Source organism: Bombus affinis, chromosome 3 (genome assembly GCF_024516045.1).
Source record: "Bombus affinis isolate iyBomAffi1 chromosome 3, iyBomAffi1.2, whole genome shotgun sequence".
Classification (NCBI taxonomy): Eukaryota; Metazoa; Arthropoda; class Insecta; order Hymenoptera; family Apidae; genus Bombus; species Bombus affinis.
This window is the reverse complement of record NC_066346.1, coordinates 10,986,495-11,005,251: the sequence shown is the minus strand read 5'-3', so window position 1 is coordinate 11,005,251 and position 18,757 is coordinate 10,986,495. Positions and strand designations below refer to the sequence as shown.

Here is an 18,757-nt window from a genome sequence, read left to right as displayed (position 1 = left end):
ATTGAAACTCGTAAAATTCGCTTTTCACGCGCTCGCATACATTTGCATGAACAAGGAATAATCAACCGCCGACTGAATTTCGTATGCCTACGAAACGAACCGAGAGCAACTGGTTTCCTCGTCTAGCGTTCGCCGCCGACTATCTTTCCTTCTAAAATGATCGTGCATTGGCATTAATGCAGCTCTGCCTATCCCATAAATCACGTGAAAAAAACGCTCCGTTCAAAGATCCATAGCAGCTTCAAACTAAAATTAAGATCAGATGGAGCAACGAAGGAATATCAAGGTATCTGTAGGAGAAAGGGAAGACAGGAAAGCTAAAAATGTCGACGAGATTCAAGTTAAGAAACGAAGGTGGCAGGCTAGCAGATATTGAATGGATACCGAGCAGAAGATGCGCAGGATATGCGGGACACGTGAAGAAACAGCATTGCATATAATGACAATGTGTGAAGCAATGAGGGTAAGTATCAGTGAAGCAATTGATGGACGATAGTGGAAGAAATATAGATCGAATGAAAAGACTGATCGAAAGTAGAATCTAAAAGAGGAGGTGAAAAGAGAAAGTGACGAAACCAAGCAAAGATTCAAAGTCTAAGCTTCTAACTTATAAATGTTGCTATGGTTGTAAAATAGACATCAAATAGGTTTAATCTTGTTAATCGTCTTAAAGGTTTATCTTTTTATGTTTGTTTAGATTAAGCTAGAAATAGATATAAATATAATATACGTTGATGTAAGCGGTAGAGATCTTGAGTGGGTAAAAGATTAAGAAATCTCGTATGTAATCCGAAAGGAGCAACGATTATTCGATAGAAAAGAAAAAGGAAAAAGAACTGAAGTTAAAATCTGCGATGAAACTAGCGCAATGTGTTTCTCAACGAATGTCGATTCTCTTCTCGATGATTCCGATCTTTGTCTGTGAAACGAACCTCGAGCTTCTGAGTAAAAGGACATTGGCGATCTTGTGGATCTTAAAGATATAGAATCATACGGGTTCCTCGTATTTAGAGATAGACAAATTTATAATTTTGAATTATAATAATCGACCATTGGTCGATGTGAAACAGAAACTTCAAATAAATAAGTATATTTAATTGTGATTTTTAGTAACGATATTCACATTTAATTTTATTCTTCCGAGTAACAAGCGAATCATGGACAGATGGTATTATTTTGAAAAGAAAAGAAATAAAAAGAAAAATTCAAAAATATCTAGGTCAAGGACTGTATCACAAACGTTTTGGATTTAGATGCAAAAGTCTGTCAGTTTTGTTAACGTTCCTCTACGAGTGAAAATTTGATAAAGACGAATTTGGTAAACATGAAACGTCTAAAAGGTGCATTAAGATTTAAAGAAGAGACTGATGAAATTTTTAAGGTTTTTTGGCAAAGGATAAAGAAGATGAAAGTACATGGGTCACTGTTACTGCCTTTGAATATTTGAAGCATTAAAAAATAATCTAAAACACTTGGTAATAGAATTGCCGTGAGTTTATAGATTCTCTAGAAATCTTCATGTTATTCCACGAGAGACTTCCCCGCTTAATCGCAACATTCCACACGTTTTCAGAATGTTTCGAATCAGCGCCTCTCAAGTTCTCCGCAAGATATTCAAAGTATTTGATATTTAAAAAATTTCAACTTTCTCTCACGGGAGAGACGCTCCTCTTTTTAAGCGAAACTAATTTTAATTAAATCGTCCACTATAACTGTTTAAACCCTTTATTTAAAGCCCTACGAAACTCTCTTATTCTATGAAACTGTCAATGAATAGAGCGTGGCAGGACACGCGAAAAGATCGAACTGGAAGTTACTTTGCATCAAAAAATAAATCGAATATCTGGAATAATATTTTTTCATGCGAAGCTCCATTTTCAAGAATATCGAGTTTGAAAACTTGTCAAATACACATGACTGGACGGAGTAGATACGAATGGACAATCACGGGGAGTATGTTATTCTACTTGAAAATAGGTCAAAAGCGTAGAATACGTATCATGTAGTTTGTGCTACCTGTTATATTGAGAAACCTTAAGATCGCAATAGCAAACAGAGGTTACTTATTTTTCCTTTCCTTCTAAATATCAAACTTGTTGTGAGAAAAATCATCGAGATTAGGCAACGATAAGGACAATTTCAAGCGTCGTTTTATTCTTACAACAATCTCGAATGTCCTTTCGTTATTACATATCATACAGGAAAAACGAAAATTTTTAATTTCAAATTTAAAAAAGTTTAAAAAAGTTAAACGACACTAAGAGTTCTGAGCATAGTTTTATCTTAAGGGTTAATTACCCCTTCGTTGCAAACATTACGAACGTTATTGCGAATTATCAACTAAAAAGCAACGGGTCAGGTCAAACCGATCGGTTGATATCTCGCGTACCTTGAATGACTTAACGTTCAAGGTGGAGGAGGTTTAATATTAGGTTGTCCGGAAAGTATCTTTCTTTCGCAACCGCTTTTACAACAGTGCATCTTCATATAAACGCGAAACCAAGTCTGTGAAATGTCGCGGTGTTTATCTCAACAGAACAAAATGAATCGTACGTAATTCGACAAAATAATTAATATAAAACAAAAAACAACCTAATATTTAGTAAGTGTTAAGAATGTAATTTGTCACCTTATTTGCATTTGTTGTATGTTATTGGATGTTACGAACACGGCGATGGTAAGATGATGTCCTCTTCTTGTTGAGATTGAGGTATTTCACCCACACGACACGACAGTCTGTTAATGACTGAAGTATTTCACCCACACGGTACGACACTCTATTGATGACCGAAATATTTCACCCACGTTATTTATTTATTCTTGTATGTTCTTGCTCCTCGTCGTCGATAGGTAATAGGACTCTATTTTATTGACTCCGCGTTTGTATTCTTCTCCTGGTTTATTTTCGACTATTGCTGTTTGTACCGTATGCTCCGTATGTTCCAGTTAGTTGTATTTCTAGAGTTTCTGATTTCCTCGAGTAGACCGTCTCGTGCATATTTACACTTATCAATTTCGATGTTAATCTTCTTTAAAGTCGAATCCAGGGTTGCAAGTTGTTTCAAATGCTCGTTAGATTTTATTGCTATCCCTAAAAATAAAGGACTAAGTTTGTTGCTAACTTTTGTAAATCCGATGTGTAGTCGATGTAAATTCACGTTCAATTCGCTGATTTTCTGGATGTCGTTGATTCCCCCCACCAGCTTTCATCCGTCCATCGAACCGAACAAACGTTGCAAGGAAAATATTAGAAAAATTCCGAAATTTAGAAAAAGTACACTTTCGTAGATTAAATTAAACGTCGTAGATAAAATTATCGTTATTAAGACTTAAATATCCCTTCGTTATAATTATTTACTGTGTATAAGTATTTACTGTACAAACATCTTGTTGCGGCATCCAAGATGAAGAAAACGAGCGATAGGGCGTTTCCTCTTGATTGGACGCGATAAATTGTAACAAATAGTGAGATATGGAGGAATAATGCCTTGATATAGTGGCGTCCATCGCAAAGGGGGTCGTGAAACCTGTTAGATAATGCGCGTGCTCATCTCGGACCGGATTCCGGCTTTTGCCAGGACGCAATCGGTCTGCTCGTTTGCCATGCACCGACTCTATCGCTCCATTCCACTCGAGATGCACACAGTCCGCTTTTACTTTTGCTTCCTTCACCTTCACCGTCTCTTCTTCTCTCTTTCCTCGCTGCGGGGCCTTTTTTTCTCACGGTTACGTTTACCAGCGACCGTGTCACAATGCTTGCCAGAGACTAGCAGCCTCCGTTACCGTTTATTATTCTTGTTAAATCCGGCGAACCAACGGTGTAGAAGATTCATTAGCCCAACGTGGCCAGGTATATTTATGGTCGTGATGAGTTAAGCGTTATTCTGCGCTTGTTAATTCGATAGAAGATTCTGTTGGTTCATAGAGGGTTAAATTAGACAATCTGCTTGTTAGAATTTCGAATCGAAAATACAAATCTTACGCACAATTTGGCAAGGTATTGGTGCGGTATGTAGACGAGGAAATTTGTTAGACGAGATAGAACCAGAACTCGTCCATTCGATGAATTTTGATTCTGTGAGTTTGTTGGGAACGATTAATGCAATATTGATTTCGTTAAATTCGATAAACTGTCTTTCAAGACATATGATTTTAAAAATACAAAGGTGAAGATATTTATCATTGTTTGCTACGCGATTTGGTATACGTTAAAAAATTTGTCGCACGAGATGAGAGTAGCATAAAGACTCGTTAATTCGACGAGTATTGAATCCATAGTTTTTTGAAGATGAATAATACAAGTCGATCTCTTTAAGTCTGACATTTTTGTTTCTTTTTTGTTAAATAATACGACTTGTACGACTTGCCAATATACAGTCTTCGTGAATACGAATTTGCCTACAATTGTTACTATGTTTCTAAATTAGTAATTACCTTTCTTTGAATTTCATGTTCGTAAGATGAATCCGTCGAAAGACAAGAAGTGCGCTCCGTCCACTCGAGCTCGAAACGATATATAAGTCCTACAAACGAGACGCGCATCTTCTAATTCGCCTGTGCTTCTTCAATTTATCTCCATTACGCAGCCGATCAATTTAATTCATTGCGCTATCCCGTTCATTGACTTCTCAATTCGCTGATGCATCGCTTCGAGGGTTTCAAAGTTGCGATTCGCTGCAACGTAGTTGTACGCAATTCGCAACTTTAGCCAATGCTATAGAATGACCCGGTTCTACGATTTAAATCTCGTATTCTATCATTTCGTATTGCACTCGCATTTGCGTGTTTCGGTCGAAGGGAAAAGGGGAATGTTCATAGGATAAGCACCGGATGAAAGAATTTTAATAAAACAGGTAGAAAAGGACATCGTATTTTGACAAAACAAAATTGCATTTAACAAGACCGTAGAAGAGATACAAATATTATACACCATGGAATAGACGACTGTTACCAATACGGTAACATGAAAGAAGACACCATGATCTAACAACAAAAACAGTCTTATATTTGATAAGAGTAATTAATAGATACAACAACAACATACCACAGAATAGGTGACACCAACCTGCTAACAAACTTTCAGTACAAAATTCGCCAAAATTGATTCGGTTCACTCGTGAAATAAAAGCAACGATGACAAGTACACATTGAAGGAAATTAACGATCGTTTCAATGATCGATCAGCGATCATAACGAATAACAAAGAACGAGACCCCTCCTATGTGTAGAACGACAGTGTGTTGACTGTAAGACGGAAGGATCGAGCGGAGGCAGTACACGATAGATAGTTGGCCGATCGAGTACCGGATCCAACGATATTTTTCTGCGACACAGCGTGGACGGAAAGGTGAAGGCGATCGCAGGCGGTTTCCCGGGTGTTTACGATCTGGAAACTTACGCACGAATCCGCGAAGAAAGCGCGGACGAGGCCGCACAGAGAGATCCGGCATTCCTGGAAATTATCACCTCCGGGATTTGCGATCGTGACGCGTGACAACGACTGGTTTGTAAAAGTCGAAGCGGAGGTCGCGAGTTTTCGGCCGTTCAAGGCCGTCTGACAATCAAAGTCGTAACCCTTCAATGTTACGGACACTTGAGTTCTCGTGCACTCGATAAGTGGTATTATGTTTATTATATTATGTGTATAAACACGTTCAATGACTTTATATTTAATCGATTATACAGTGGCTATTGAAAGTGTCTGCACATATTGTTAGTTTGCTATGAAGCTTCTTTTCATCAGGTGTAACATTTCGTTTTCATAGTATCAAATGTTTGTAGCCGTATGAAAGACACGTAGGAAAAATGTAAGTACTTGGCAATTACTAGATAATGACGGTACAGTCTGAGTTATTCGAAATAATAGAGAGACAAAACTGTTGGGACAATACAATTTTCGGATAGTAGAATAAAACACTTTTCTGATATGAAATTTCATTTAATTCAAATACGTTCTTTTTGTGTTTCGAAGCGTCGAAACCTTTTTCCAAATACCACGAACACTTCGGCCGAGAAGTTACTTCATTACCACTTTCATTTACTGTTGCCATTCCTATAAAATCGTCGTTATTATCGTCTTTATCGCGATGAGATCATTTCATTACATCAGGATATTTAAAGTTTCTCTACTGTTACCAGCACCAGAGAAATGTGCGTGCTAATATTCAGTATCGTGTTTTTTATTGACTGTGATTATAGCTTTTTCGACGTTATATATTTTTGCTACTTCTGTTGCACATACGTCATTCTCGAGAATTTTAATTACGTTATACCTTGTTTCGATAGTTAGAACGCTATTAGTTTTATAATAAATTCTTGTAACCAGAATTCGTAATACTTTCTTCAAATTAGAAGATCATGTAATTCGACGTTTTCGAAAATTCAAGTGTATTTTGGCTTTTTGTGAATAAATATTCAAGTTTGATGAAAAAGGTATCAAATTAATTTATGCAGGTCCTGTTAGCACAATTATGCTGCTACTTAATTATCAGTGAAATCTCACGAGGCACAAGTTACCGATATTATTGAATTCTCTTACCAGATAAATTTAATAATAAAATAACTTATATCTTACAAATGAATTTTACAGATTACCAGTCATTTTATTATTTTATGTGACGAAACTGCAAAATTATAGAAGAGAAATCTATAATCTATAACTTCTAACTTATCAGTTCACTAATATTATTCAATAAAATATCGTGCAATCATCAACCATAGTCAAAATTGAGGTCCCCCTTACAATTATGCTGACTCTGTACAATTTCTTTATTATTGCACTTGTTATTATCAAATATTATAGTGTTAAATTTTTTCTATTTTGTTTGTATCGTTTTCTTGCACAATTGTTTGTATAATTCTGATAATTGGTTTCATTAATTACATAAGAAGGAGAGACAGGAGAGAAGACAGAAGTTAGGGTTACGAGAGTGTACAAACACGTTTGAAAGGAAAGTAAAAGTAAAAATTATAAGTACCATGGACAACGAACGACCTCGAATGCCCGAAATTTCTGGGGCCTACACTATCGTGATACGGTTCTCAGGTATGAATTCGATTTCATTATGAATAAAATACAAATTTTAACAGCCTTGGTTCGTTTATTGGAGTACGCGAATCCATTCACGGAACTCGACTGCCTTCATTGAATGATATGATCTGTCGACATCGGTCGAGTATCGTCGAATGAAATGTTATGTTAATTTAAATTCCTAATTTGGAATCGAAGCAATTACCGAGCTGACAATAGAGATTCTGTTCTTCATTTTATGTTTCTTTCATCGTCATTCGTCGTTTTCTTCTTTTTCATTATGAACCTTTATCCGCTTTATATTCATTTGCATAACTACGATTCCCATAAATGTTACGAACGAAGCGCAAAATTATTCCAATTGCCCTTGTACAAGATTATGTCAAAATTTTGTTTAATAAAATCTGCATTTAATTAACGATCATCCATATGTTTCCGCCCTTTCAGGAGCGTTCCTGCTGGTCATGAAAACAAGATTTCCTTGTCTTCCACCTTCACTTTAGAAGAAAGGACACATATGGTACCTTCGAATTTGATGAAACATTGTAGGCTCGAAGAACAACCAGCCAAAAATATTAGATACGTATCTTCTTCTTTTTCTAGCTACAGTAATTCAAGTTTAAGGGGTGAAACCACTCTTTAAATTTCGACGCTAACTTTGGAAGCTAAGTCGAAAAAAGTTAAGTCGAAAAGTTAACAAAAATTGTGTGGTTTCTAACGTGCCAGAGGAGAATGCTAATGCCAGATAGAACAATTTTCAGAGATGTTTAGAAAGATTGCATCAGCCGTGTTTGCTTCACAGAATTTCTTTTTTACCTATGCAATTTAGTAAAAATACATCTCGTTCAATATCCGTAATTATAATCTAAATTGAAACGTAGAATTGAAAAATTAGAGACAATAAACTTCTTCTAGTCTTAATAAATTCATCTTCAACGCCCCTTATTACAAATCCTTTAAGTCATTTTCAGTCCAATCGTGTTCCCCCTGCACCAAACAATTCTCGTTCGGAGAATTCTGTTTCTGTTCTATTTCATCGCGTTGCGTCCAAGTTTTTTTTCCCGACTTTTTCTAACAAAACAAGAACAGGATTAGATCGCAGAAGGTTCAAAGATCACTGCTGAGTCGGCTAAAAAGTGAAATTCGTTTAAACTTTCTCATTATCCTTCCGTCATTTCTTATTTCCTTCGATTAAACTCTCTTCGAGCTCGCTTGCTTTATTTTCCTCTCGGTTCTCAAGGCGATGTGCCGCCGTGCCTCATCGTAGTTTCTCAGCCAAGTTGTTTCCGCTGACAGCCTGGATTAATCAAGTTTAATAGGTTAAAGTCGCGTTCGTTGTTCGCCGTTTCGTCTCGCGATAAACGCGGCCAAAATAATAAACAGATACGCTTAAAACGCGTATTTAGCTACCTGTTCTGACCATGACTCTGCGTCTTGCGCCCGTATCAGGACAGGGATGCGATTATATACGATCAAACCCTGTTATTCTCTTGAATCATCCCAAACTTTCAACGAATTTAACTGAGTTATTCGTATCTCCATGAACTTTCATCGACTCCCCCTTTGCGAGCCTTGACCACTCCAGTCATAAATTCATAAACCTGCATCTATCGTTTTAAATTTTAAGTTTTGCGTACGTTAAACGATGAAGGATTGTGTTACAGAGTTTAGCGTTTCTAGTATATATTTCTGTATGTTCTTATATAACCGTCAATCATTTATAATCAGAGCAAGAATATTCTATTAACGTCTTGTGTCCCCGTCAGACTTCCTTGCTTCAGGCTATATATACATATACTATTGTCGATAAGCATCTAAAACACTGTAACTGGTTTGTAGCAACATGAATGTTAAGTAAAATATATTTATATATTAATGGGAAATTAATGACTAAAAACAATACTCATCATGCTTTTACAGATTCAACGAATAATTTATTCGGGAATTTATTAGGGAAGAAAATAGAATTTATATTTATTAACAAATAATAAATTCGAATTGTTTGTTTAAAAACTTGGTCGACTTGGTGTATTAAAATTAAATATGCGATTCGCCCATGTACCTACATGCTATTCCTTCTCTGATCTTCCTTATCTGATCTGTGTCTTAGAGACCAGATAGTCTATCTGATTTATGTTTTACAGATTAAACGGGGATAAAGAACTTTCCCAGAATATTCTGTGATAAAGCTGACTAAAAGATTCTACTAGAACGTATTTTCATTCTTGCAAGCGACAATATTTCATTACATATCCATCAGTCGTTTAAAACCAATTTCATCGTGTCACATAATGCTAAACTAATAACGTAGGATGTAATTGTATAGTGTTCGTCTATTATTTACCGCTATTATATCAAATTATATCTTGTCAAAAAAGAGCGTCCATGAGTGTATTTCCAGGTATTTCTGAACGATTATACATAGATATATCCTGCAATACAAAAGTATGAATTGCAAATCATGAGAGGAAAGATCGTGAAACGCGGAACCGATCTGCGTATTAAGTCGAACGATCGAACGGTACCGCCTATTTTGCCGATCGATGACCGTACAATGCAGATAAACGATAATTGCTCGCGTTTCGCTCAATCATAAGAACTTTCTCACGTTCCTCTTTTTTCTTTTCTCTCTCTCTCTCTCTCTCTCTCTCTCTCTCTCTCAAATTACCTCATTATCTCTTTCCATTTGGCGATGAAACGATATCGACAGTTCGCTTAATCGAATTAATTAATAGCACGGTTGCGCCTGAAATGACATACCGAAATAATGGCCAATGAAAATTACTCAAAAGCTTAATCCATTTCCACGATGTTTACTACATTGTGACACGTGTTGGTTCGTGCAAAACGAAAGTACACGATGCCAAGGTCACGGATTATTGAAACCTTGATCGCATTTCATTGGACACTTTCGAATTATGTCCTTTCTTTGTTTTGGTTCAAGTGGAGGAAACTGAGTACGTACTTCCCTTTTACCCTTGAAAAAAAAAATGTAAATTGCTTGGTAGCGTCACGATACTCGATTATTTTTATTGGTGTTACGTGGAAGATTGATGCAGTGTGTTTGTATTTCACGATAAACATATTTAACGCTGAAAGATACACGTTTGTTTAGCCCCGTTTTTTAGAGAGTATGACAGATTTAGTAAATTTGCAAACCAAACTTTTGTACGCCAATGAAAATAAGTTACATCTACATAAGATAATTCCTTTTGGTGGATATCATACATATCATGGGGAACGATTACGCATTTTTTACGATACAAAGACGTTTTAACAAGTACAAGGAGGATCGTACAATTATGTCAAATAATCTTTCTGAAGAAGATTCTCAACCCTTTAATTACAAATGAACGATATTTAAATTTTACAGTGATCCTATCTTAGCTTCAACTTGTATACATATATGTTGGTCTACGCGATGTATATGTACATCGAATTAAATCCTATAAATTATATAGCATTCATATGAAAAGTTACTTTTAACCCATAACTGCTGACATAAAGTCCGACTTTCTTTTCCTGTAATTTTTTTCAATCTCTCCTTATATGATGTATTATGTAAACTATTCTCTAGCAAAAAAACTTAGTACATGCCGGCATAGGTACAATTTTCTAATACATGTTTGCAATATGTAGAGATATGTTGTCGAATAAAAACAGTGCCTAATAAATATTTCGAGTATTTTCTAGTAGGAACGTGGAATATCGTCCTGCTATCTTCCTATAAAAATTCTTATATCAATTTTACAAATGTATAATTTATAAAAAAAAAAATCCTACGCTTCTATCAATATGTAAAAACAACCCTATCAGTAATTAATTTAATCGTAGGATAAGGGATTGAGGAATAATTAATTTTTAATTCACCAAACCCAGCAACCGTCTAGTAGTTTGTACTTTGCTAAGGGTATACGTAATGTCTGTATTTAAAACGTAAATGTTCCCATACCTTGCATTTTTGTTTCAGAACTGCTTTTCTTTTTTTTTAAGCGATTTCTTTCGTTGATACGGTCCCGAACCTTGAGACTTTACATGGCGAAATAAACGAATTTAGTCATTGGGCGTGTTAATGGCTGTGCATTCAGGCGATCATTTATTAATCCCCTGTTCATTATGGTAAAGGACTGATAACTCATGCGTATATGTTGCAACGAATGTAACGAAATACGCTTGAGATGAGATTTGTACTCGTCGCTTTCCTATCGGACTCTATTAATTAAATACTGCTATTCAAGTAGGACGAGACGTTGCTTCTTGAACGTGAGTATCGTTTACGAGCTTATCATGCTTACATTATTTTGATTCGCCGCTTACATCGGCTATCTAGACGGTTATTAATTACGTAAGACGTAAGTTACGCTTTAATTAACTGGTACTGTTATGCGTGTCATTTTTCATTTCTACCGTGAAAAAGAACGTTCTTGAACAGATAACGAACAGGATCCTTATGCAGCTGATCGCTTCCTATGTTGAAGGCAAAAGGAGTAAAATTTCAAAACAATTACGGAAAGAATTATCGACAAGGATGATCCGCGTATGAGAACAGTGATTTATACTTCGTTGATGTCATAACTTAACGATAACAGTACTGCTTTAAAATTTATGCAATATCCAGAATGTACCGAGTCTCATAACTTAGAATTCATTTTACAAATATCTAATAATACATTCGATCGATTTATTTTATAAAATATCTAAAAAATACTGAGTTTCGCGAATTTGTTATGGCCAGACTGGGAATATTAAGAAATTGAAGTTTTCTAATCTTTCGGATCATCCGCGTTGTTTGGACGTTTCAATAAAGTCTTCCGCATTTATCGGAATCTTATCAGGTTTGTCGAACTCCTTTAAAAAATCATATATCTCGAAATTCCTCAAATTTTTCAAATTCTTCAACCGTTCGAACCTGGTCGAACTTCCCAGGCATTTACAACTTCCCAATTTCCAAGCTTCAACGCTCGAATACGCGAAACCCCATAAACTCATATACCCCTAATAACCCCATAGCCCCATATACACCCTGGAGAACGTCTAATTTCATGGAATATTCGGACTATTTCCAAATCGCATGGGATTGAATCGTTCGTAAATTTAGGATCCCGTGCAACGTCGTGTTCGACGCGTGTTTCGCTTCGAAAACGACCACACGATCGATCGATCGCCTCGTAAACGAACCTGTTGCACGATCACTAAGGAATTCGTAACGACGCCGCGGCAGCGTTTCTTTGACCGCGAAACCATCGAAGAAGAAGAGAATATTCGCTCCCGCGATGGTCATAAATGGAATGCGGATCTTTATGCGAATTCGTATTTTTAAGGATATGATTAAAAAAATAGAACGTAGATCGAAAATTGTTTTGCTTACCAAGTGTGTAATACAGAAGAGGCTATACTTTGGATATTTCATATATTTTTTTCGTATTTAACGCGCATTCTATCGCAATCCTGCACTTTCGAATTTTTTTTAAATGCATAAGATTAGACGCTTTCATATAAAATGCATGAAAATCCCACAGTATAGTCAGAAAATTGATTTCATATAGCAAATAAAAACACTTTCTGCTATATGATAAATATATTCGACGACTGTACAGTATTGTACTAGTAGTAGTACTGTTTATTATCAGTTCTAGCGTATAATTAAATGTTAATGTACATTTCTTTTTACTTTATTTATAATAATTAACAACTACGTGAAACTATCTTCTGCAGTCTTTAAACTTAAGTAAACTATTATTGTATTTATAAATATTTTATCATATATTTCTTACTAATCGTCGTATTTTAATTTTAGGTTTCGGACAATGAAGACAATTTAAAAGAAAAAGAAAGAAAGGAAAATATTCGACGAAATAAAATAATAAAAGTGAGAGACAAAACTGTTACGAAGGTATTACCGTGATTATGTAATAACGATTGGGATGTTCCAAGATTGTATAATAATAATTAATCAGTTAGCTGTTTCTCACGAATATACTTGTCACGAAGAAATGGCAATATTTTGTGCCATAACAAGGCCTGTCAGTAAGAAAATTAAAAAATAAAAGCCATTTCATTACAACTTAATTCTATGTTATAACAGCCACACGTACTCTGTGTTTGACGAGTATACTCGTCACGTTTACTTTTTGTAACACATTTTACATCATAACAGCTTACTGGTTAAGGATTACGCTGCCAATCGAGTTAATATCATTCTCAATTTATAAAATAAGACATTAAACATTGCAATACAAAGATCTCCACACAGCAAATATTTTGCATTATAAACTTTATACAACTCTAACACAATTTTTCGTAACAAAATTTTTCACAACAAAATTCTCATATGTAGATAATATATTCATAAAAAATAATATTCTACTATACCTATGTATAAGTCGATAGTTCTAGCGTTAATAGAAACTCGCATCTTTATACTTCAGGATTTCCCTGAAATATAATTGCGATGGTGACACCGGAAGAGTGTCCTCGTACACGTGGTTTCTCAAATATTTCAGCGATACCGTTCCGCAATAAATCAACAGGAGGTTCATCTTTCGCCGTGGGTTTAGCGAGAAAGATTAATGCGAGCTTGAAAGATCGGCTGGTCAATCGGAGATAAACCGATAGGGACGACTACCGACGCTTGAATAATTTCCTCGACTCGCAGCGGAAAGAAGAGAATCGTGATAATCGGTACGTTGAACCGCGCCGTGTGTGTCTTCCTTTTAGGAAACTTGTAAATCCTGTATCGAGCGTGCACGTCGTTCCCGGCCAACGAGAACGAGAACCATTGCGGATCGATCCTCTTTCATTCGTTTCATTATACGTATGCATAATACGTATATTAAATATTAGAAAATTCATAAATAAAACTATCGACGTAATCGTAATTAGATCACGGATTTATCTCTTCAGAGAAATGAAGACATCTGAATGTTCAATATTCTTTGATGAATTTCTTAATGAAAATATCCAGAAGTATTTTATTTTGATAGTAAAAAAAGGTTTAAATATTTATGGAAAGGAAAAAATAAATGAGGAGTTTAAATCAATCGTAATTCGATCATGGATTTATCTCTTCAGAAAAATAAAGATATCTGAATGTTCGATATTCTTTGATGAATTTCTTAATGAAAATATCCAGAAGTATTTTATTTAGATAATAAAAAAAGGTTTAAATATTTATGGAAAGGAAAAAATAAATGAAGAGTTTAAATCAATCGCAATTCGATCGTGGATTTAGATATTCAATAGCTATTAGATATTCAAAATGGAAATATCTAAATGTTTCATATTTCTTGATAGATTTCTCGATGGCAATGTGTAGAAATATTTTATTTCGATAATACGAAGTAAAATCAAACTAAATATTGAATTTAAAAAATATAAGCTCAGTGGTATCGCGAGTTCTTCTGTCGATAGAAAACCACGCTTGTATTTCACAGGGTGTACCCACGATACCGGTATTTTTTCGTCGTCGTTATCGTTAGCCTTTGGAACCCAATACACCCACGTGCTCACCTTTTTTTCACGTTCGTCATGAACGCGTAGGTGAGAATCGTGGTGCAAGCGATAGCGAACGATATTATTGCTTCAGCCGTTTCATTTTATAATAATCGGCTAAAACGAGCGCAACGTGCCCGGCAGCTCGGTCATAAATTTCGTTTAGCCTCCTTTCCATAAAACAGACTAGCGGCGAAGCTTCGTGAATGCATAGAATAAAATGCTGTCTACTCTTCGTATCCTGAAACATCTCTCTGGTTCACCATAAATAATTTTATTGATAATCGTATAGACCGCGGATACTTATACATTTATGGGAAATATAAAAATGCAAAAATGAACAGGTCGCATAAATATGAAAATCACAGGAGCGAAATACGATAATTATATTTTTATCCGTGTTTGTACTTTAATGCCACGTTCTGATTAAATAACAAGAGTTCGGATTTGATAATTTTTCGATTGTTCTCGCAAGAGACTGGCGCAGCATATGTTTTAGCTCTAAAGAAAATACATAAAAAGACAATATGTACATATAACGTCGATCGATCGAGGAAATAACAGATTTAAAAATTGCTTTTTTGGTTTATTACGTTTATTACGTTCGTACAATTTCTCATCTTTCACCTTCGTAATAATTTTCTCTGGATTCTAGTTTCATCGCTTTAGTTATGTTCATAAAAATATTTATTAACGATCGTGAAAATTTCCATATACTTGCGGACATCGAGATTATCTTTTTTAGTATTTAGATCTTTTTTAATATCTCAAAAATTCGAATATTTCTGTCGGAGGACAAACGGAGGATACGACATTTCTAAAATTCATTCGCTCTCCCAACTACAATCATTTTATAATATTTCATGTACATTGATGTAAATAATGGAATTTAATGTACAATTCAATTTTCAATTATTATTCCATTGTCATCGTGCATTTTGTTTCAAAAACGATGAATGTGCTGTTGTCACGAAAGGTATTTCGTATGGAAAAAGGAAAACCGTATATGTCGTTCGATACACCAGGAATCAATCGAACAGCTGTTAGAAACAGTCGTCCAAAGTCTCCGAAATGTCCAGACCTAGAGCGAGACGCCTCGAGTCACGTAACAGCCTACATTTTATTTCACTGCACTTTTACTTTGCGACTGTACACGCGGTTCGGCCTTGCTGCGACCTGAATACCTCGGTTCGCCATCGTTGGAATCCTTCATGTTGCTGCTCGATTTCGATTTATTAGGAGAGTACGTCTTCCGCGATGTGGCAACCACAAAATCGAAAATTCCTAACCAGACGCTCGAAACTTAAGCTAAATTAAAAAAAAAAAGATGTTAAACAAAGCGGCAAGAGGAAACGATGAAATATTTCAACGAAGGTGAAAAGATTTTTCTACGAAAAAATGAATTTCCGAGGACGAAACGATTATTATGATTAATGGCAAAGATGTTGAGCGCAACATTTGCAACAACTTAGTGTATAACATCAAGATGGTGTGTCAGAATGCATTCTCAGAGACGTGAATTAATTTCGTGCTACTGTTTCGCTGTAGCCGAGTGACGTTTGTAGTTTAACACGTATTGATGAAACCGTAAAGTAATTAGTATAGTCAACCCTTTCGTGATTAATAACAAGAACAATGCGTACGCTATGAGTATACCCCGGATGTCTATATATTTTTATACTTTTATTAACGTAACTAAAAAAATTTAGTTCCAAATAGAAATTTGTCTCATTCGCCAGATATTACAGGGATAATATACTCTATTTTGTACATGTTATATATTTTTGCTTGCTATATGCATTCTCTGGATTTCTGCGCTCTTAAATTTCCCAAAAATGACTTTTATAAAAATTCCTGAATTATTACACTTTTTTTCTGTCACCATAGAAACCTGCTGAGACATGTAAATAACGCTCCTATTATAAATAAAATATTACAATAGTACATCATCGTAGAAGAAACTTGTTACGATATTACGTACAAAGAATGGAATTTCCACAAGCCAATATTTTTTTACAAATCTACTGCATAATGGTTCGTTTAAATTTATCGCGTATTTTATCAGTTCTACGACATGAATCTTCGCGTTGATCGTTATTGTCCCTTATTAGATCTAATTAGTACTTCACCACCCACATTCCCGTTTATTTTACAAGATAATTTATACCACGATGCAACGAGCTCGTACTGGAATGTAATTATATGAAGTATGCATTAACATTACTATGCGAAATGTTCGATCAAGCTTCGCATACCACGATTAATTCAGATAATGAGGATTTCGCTGCGCAGAAACAGTTCGTACATTCAGACCAAAATGTAACATCGATTTAATACGCCAAATTTAGCGACGAGAAGCCTCTACGTTGTTTTATCATTTTTGTTATATCGTTTAACAACTTTATGAAGCACGATAACACCGGAATCGATTTTAATTCGCCAGATACGATTTAGTTTCATTCGTGAGATTAAACATTTCGATGAAGCGTTACATACTCGTTTAACTATCGCTTGAGTTTCCCACGTTGTTCCTTAGAAAACGGTAGAAACAGTGGAAAAACAGGCTTTCTCAAAGTCGTACTGTGCACGCTCGAGATAACATTTGTACGATTTCTAAGAGAAGATCTTTGTAATCCCGTGAAACGATAATTAAAAAAAGGTCTCTAGATTTCAGAGTGCACCAAATAATCCAGAATACTCGTACGATTTAGCAAAGTCTAACTCTGTCCAAATCCTTCCGAGAATTTACTAAGACTATAGAAAACTCGCCAAGTTATAAAATATAATATTTATAATTATTTATAATCATTATTTAACTTCGAATAACGCCCGGTTACGTCTTCCTTTACATTTTATATTTTACTTTTTAACCAATCGATTTTACAACCTAATTGTCACATAGCAGAGAATATAATAAATTGATTTCTTCGAAGATAGGCAAGAAACCGCGGTCACATGAAAACTTCAAACGCCATTGCGTATTAATCTACGATAAAAAGAAAAAGAGAAGAAAAAAAAAGAGAAAAGAACTAGCTCAATCGGGTTTTGCTTCAAGCGAAACTCTCGCAAACCCAGACGATTGACTCGCGAAATTCAATATCATGCAAATGGAACATCCCGTTGCCGAAGTTTCCGCGGAAAATCTGTTCCTGTCCGCGGTGCTCGGCCACTCCCTGTTTATATTAGTCGCGCGTGCGTCTGCGTTAGAGACGCGCTTTGCATACGGCCGTAGAAACGGATAAAGGACGACTCCGTGGTCAGGTAGCTCGCGAGATGCAGCCGAGGAATCGAGTTCAAGGACCTTGCTTTTCCGGAATAGAATGCAAGCCGCGCGTACTGTTTATGTGTATTACCAAGCGGCTGGATGCGCAGCTCTTAACGGCTCCAGTCTACAGTCTGTACTCAGGAAATGCATTTTCGAAGAATGTTTCTTCTTGGCACGACGTAAGGACGAAAGGGTGGAGATCCTTTTCTCTTGTCAAGATTCGCGAGCTTTACGAGCGCGGGAAATTGAAAGCGTTATTCTCGAAAGGATTTGAACACGTTGCCGTTTACTATATTTTGTATTACTTTCTCGTACGTTTGGCGACCAATGGTTTCAGTTTTCAGAAAAAGTTTGGTTGATTTAAAACTATGGAATTTCTGCAATAAAAAAAAAAATATATTTCATACTTTCGATAAGAATAGTAAGAGAAATAATTTGTTGAGAATCCTTGAATTATATACCGAAATTTGGATGAATTTAATGCTTTATAGTTTCGTATTGCGGTGAAATTCGCTTATCATAATCAATTTGAAACTTACAATTCTTTTTTCGATAAGAATAACCGACTGATAGAGCTATGAAGAGGATCGAAAATTTTCATTATTGAATTCGATCTACTACAAACGTTCACGACACTTGTACGATTTATATCTATCGCAGACGCTTAATACCACATTACACATTTATGCTACATTTCGTGCAAACAATTGCTTTTTGCAAACAATATGAGATTTATTTTGAAAAACTTATCAAGTGTTGTCTGTCGTTTGTTTGCGTATTATTAGCCGCCGAATATCATTCTCGCAGTCACAATGCTCCTTCAAAATTTGTTTGTTCCGTTTGTGATATGTGAAAGATAATTGATATGCTTCGGTTAGAAGTAAATTTTTGATGAAAAGATCCATTTAGTACGAATTTCCTGACAATTCTATTCGTTTCTTCTCAAATGTAATTATCATCCTTTTAAGGGT

At 35.5% G+C, this 18,757-nt stretch overlaps 1 long non-coding RNA gene across 1 annotated transcript; it reads left to right on the top strand.

Moving 5' to 3' along the window:
- Positions 1–2,593: 2,593 nt before the first annotated feature.
- LOC126914888 (uncharacterized) lies at positions 2,594–13,354 on the top strand. Its single transcript, XR_007709909.1, has 2 exons — positions 2,594–7,045; positions 7,478–13,354. It is a non-coding gene; the product is annotated as an uncharacterized LOC126914888 (long non-coding RNA).
- The last annotated feature ends 5,403 nt before the right edge of the window (positions 13,355–18,757 follow it).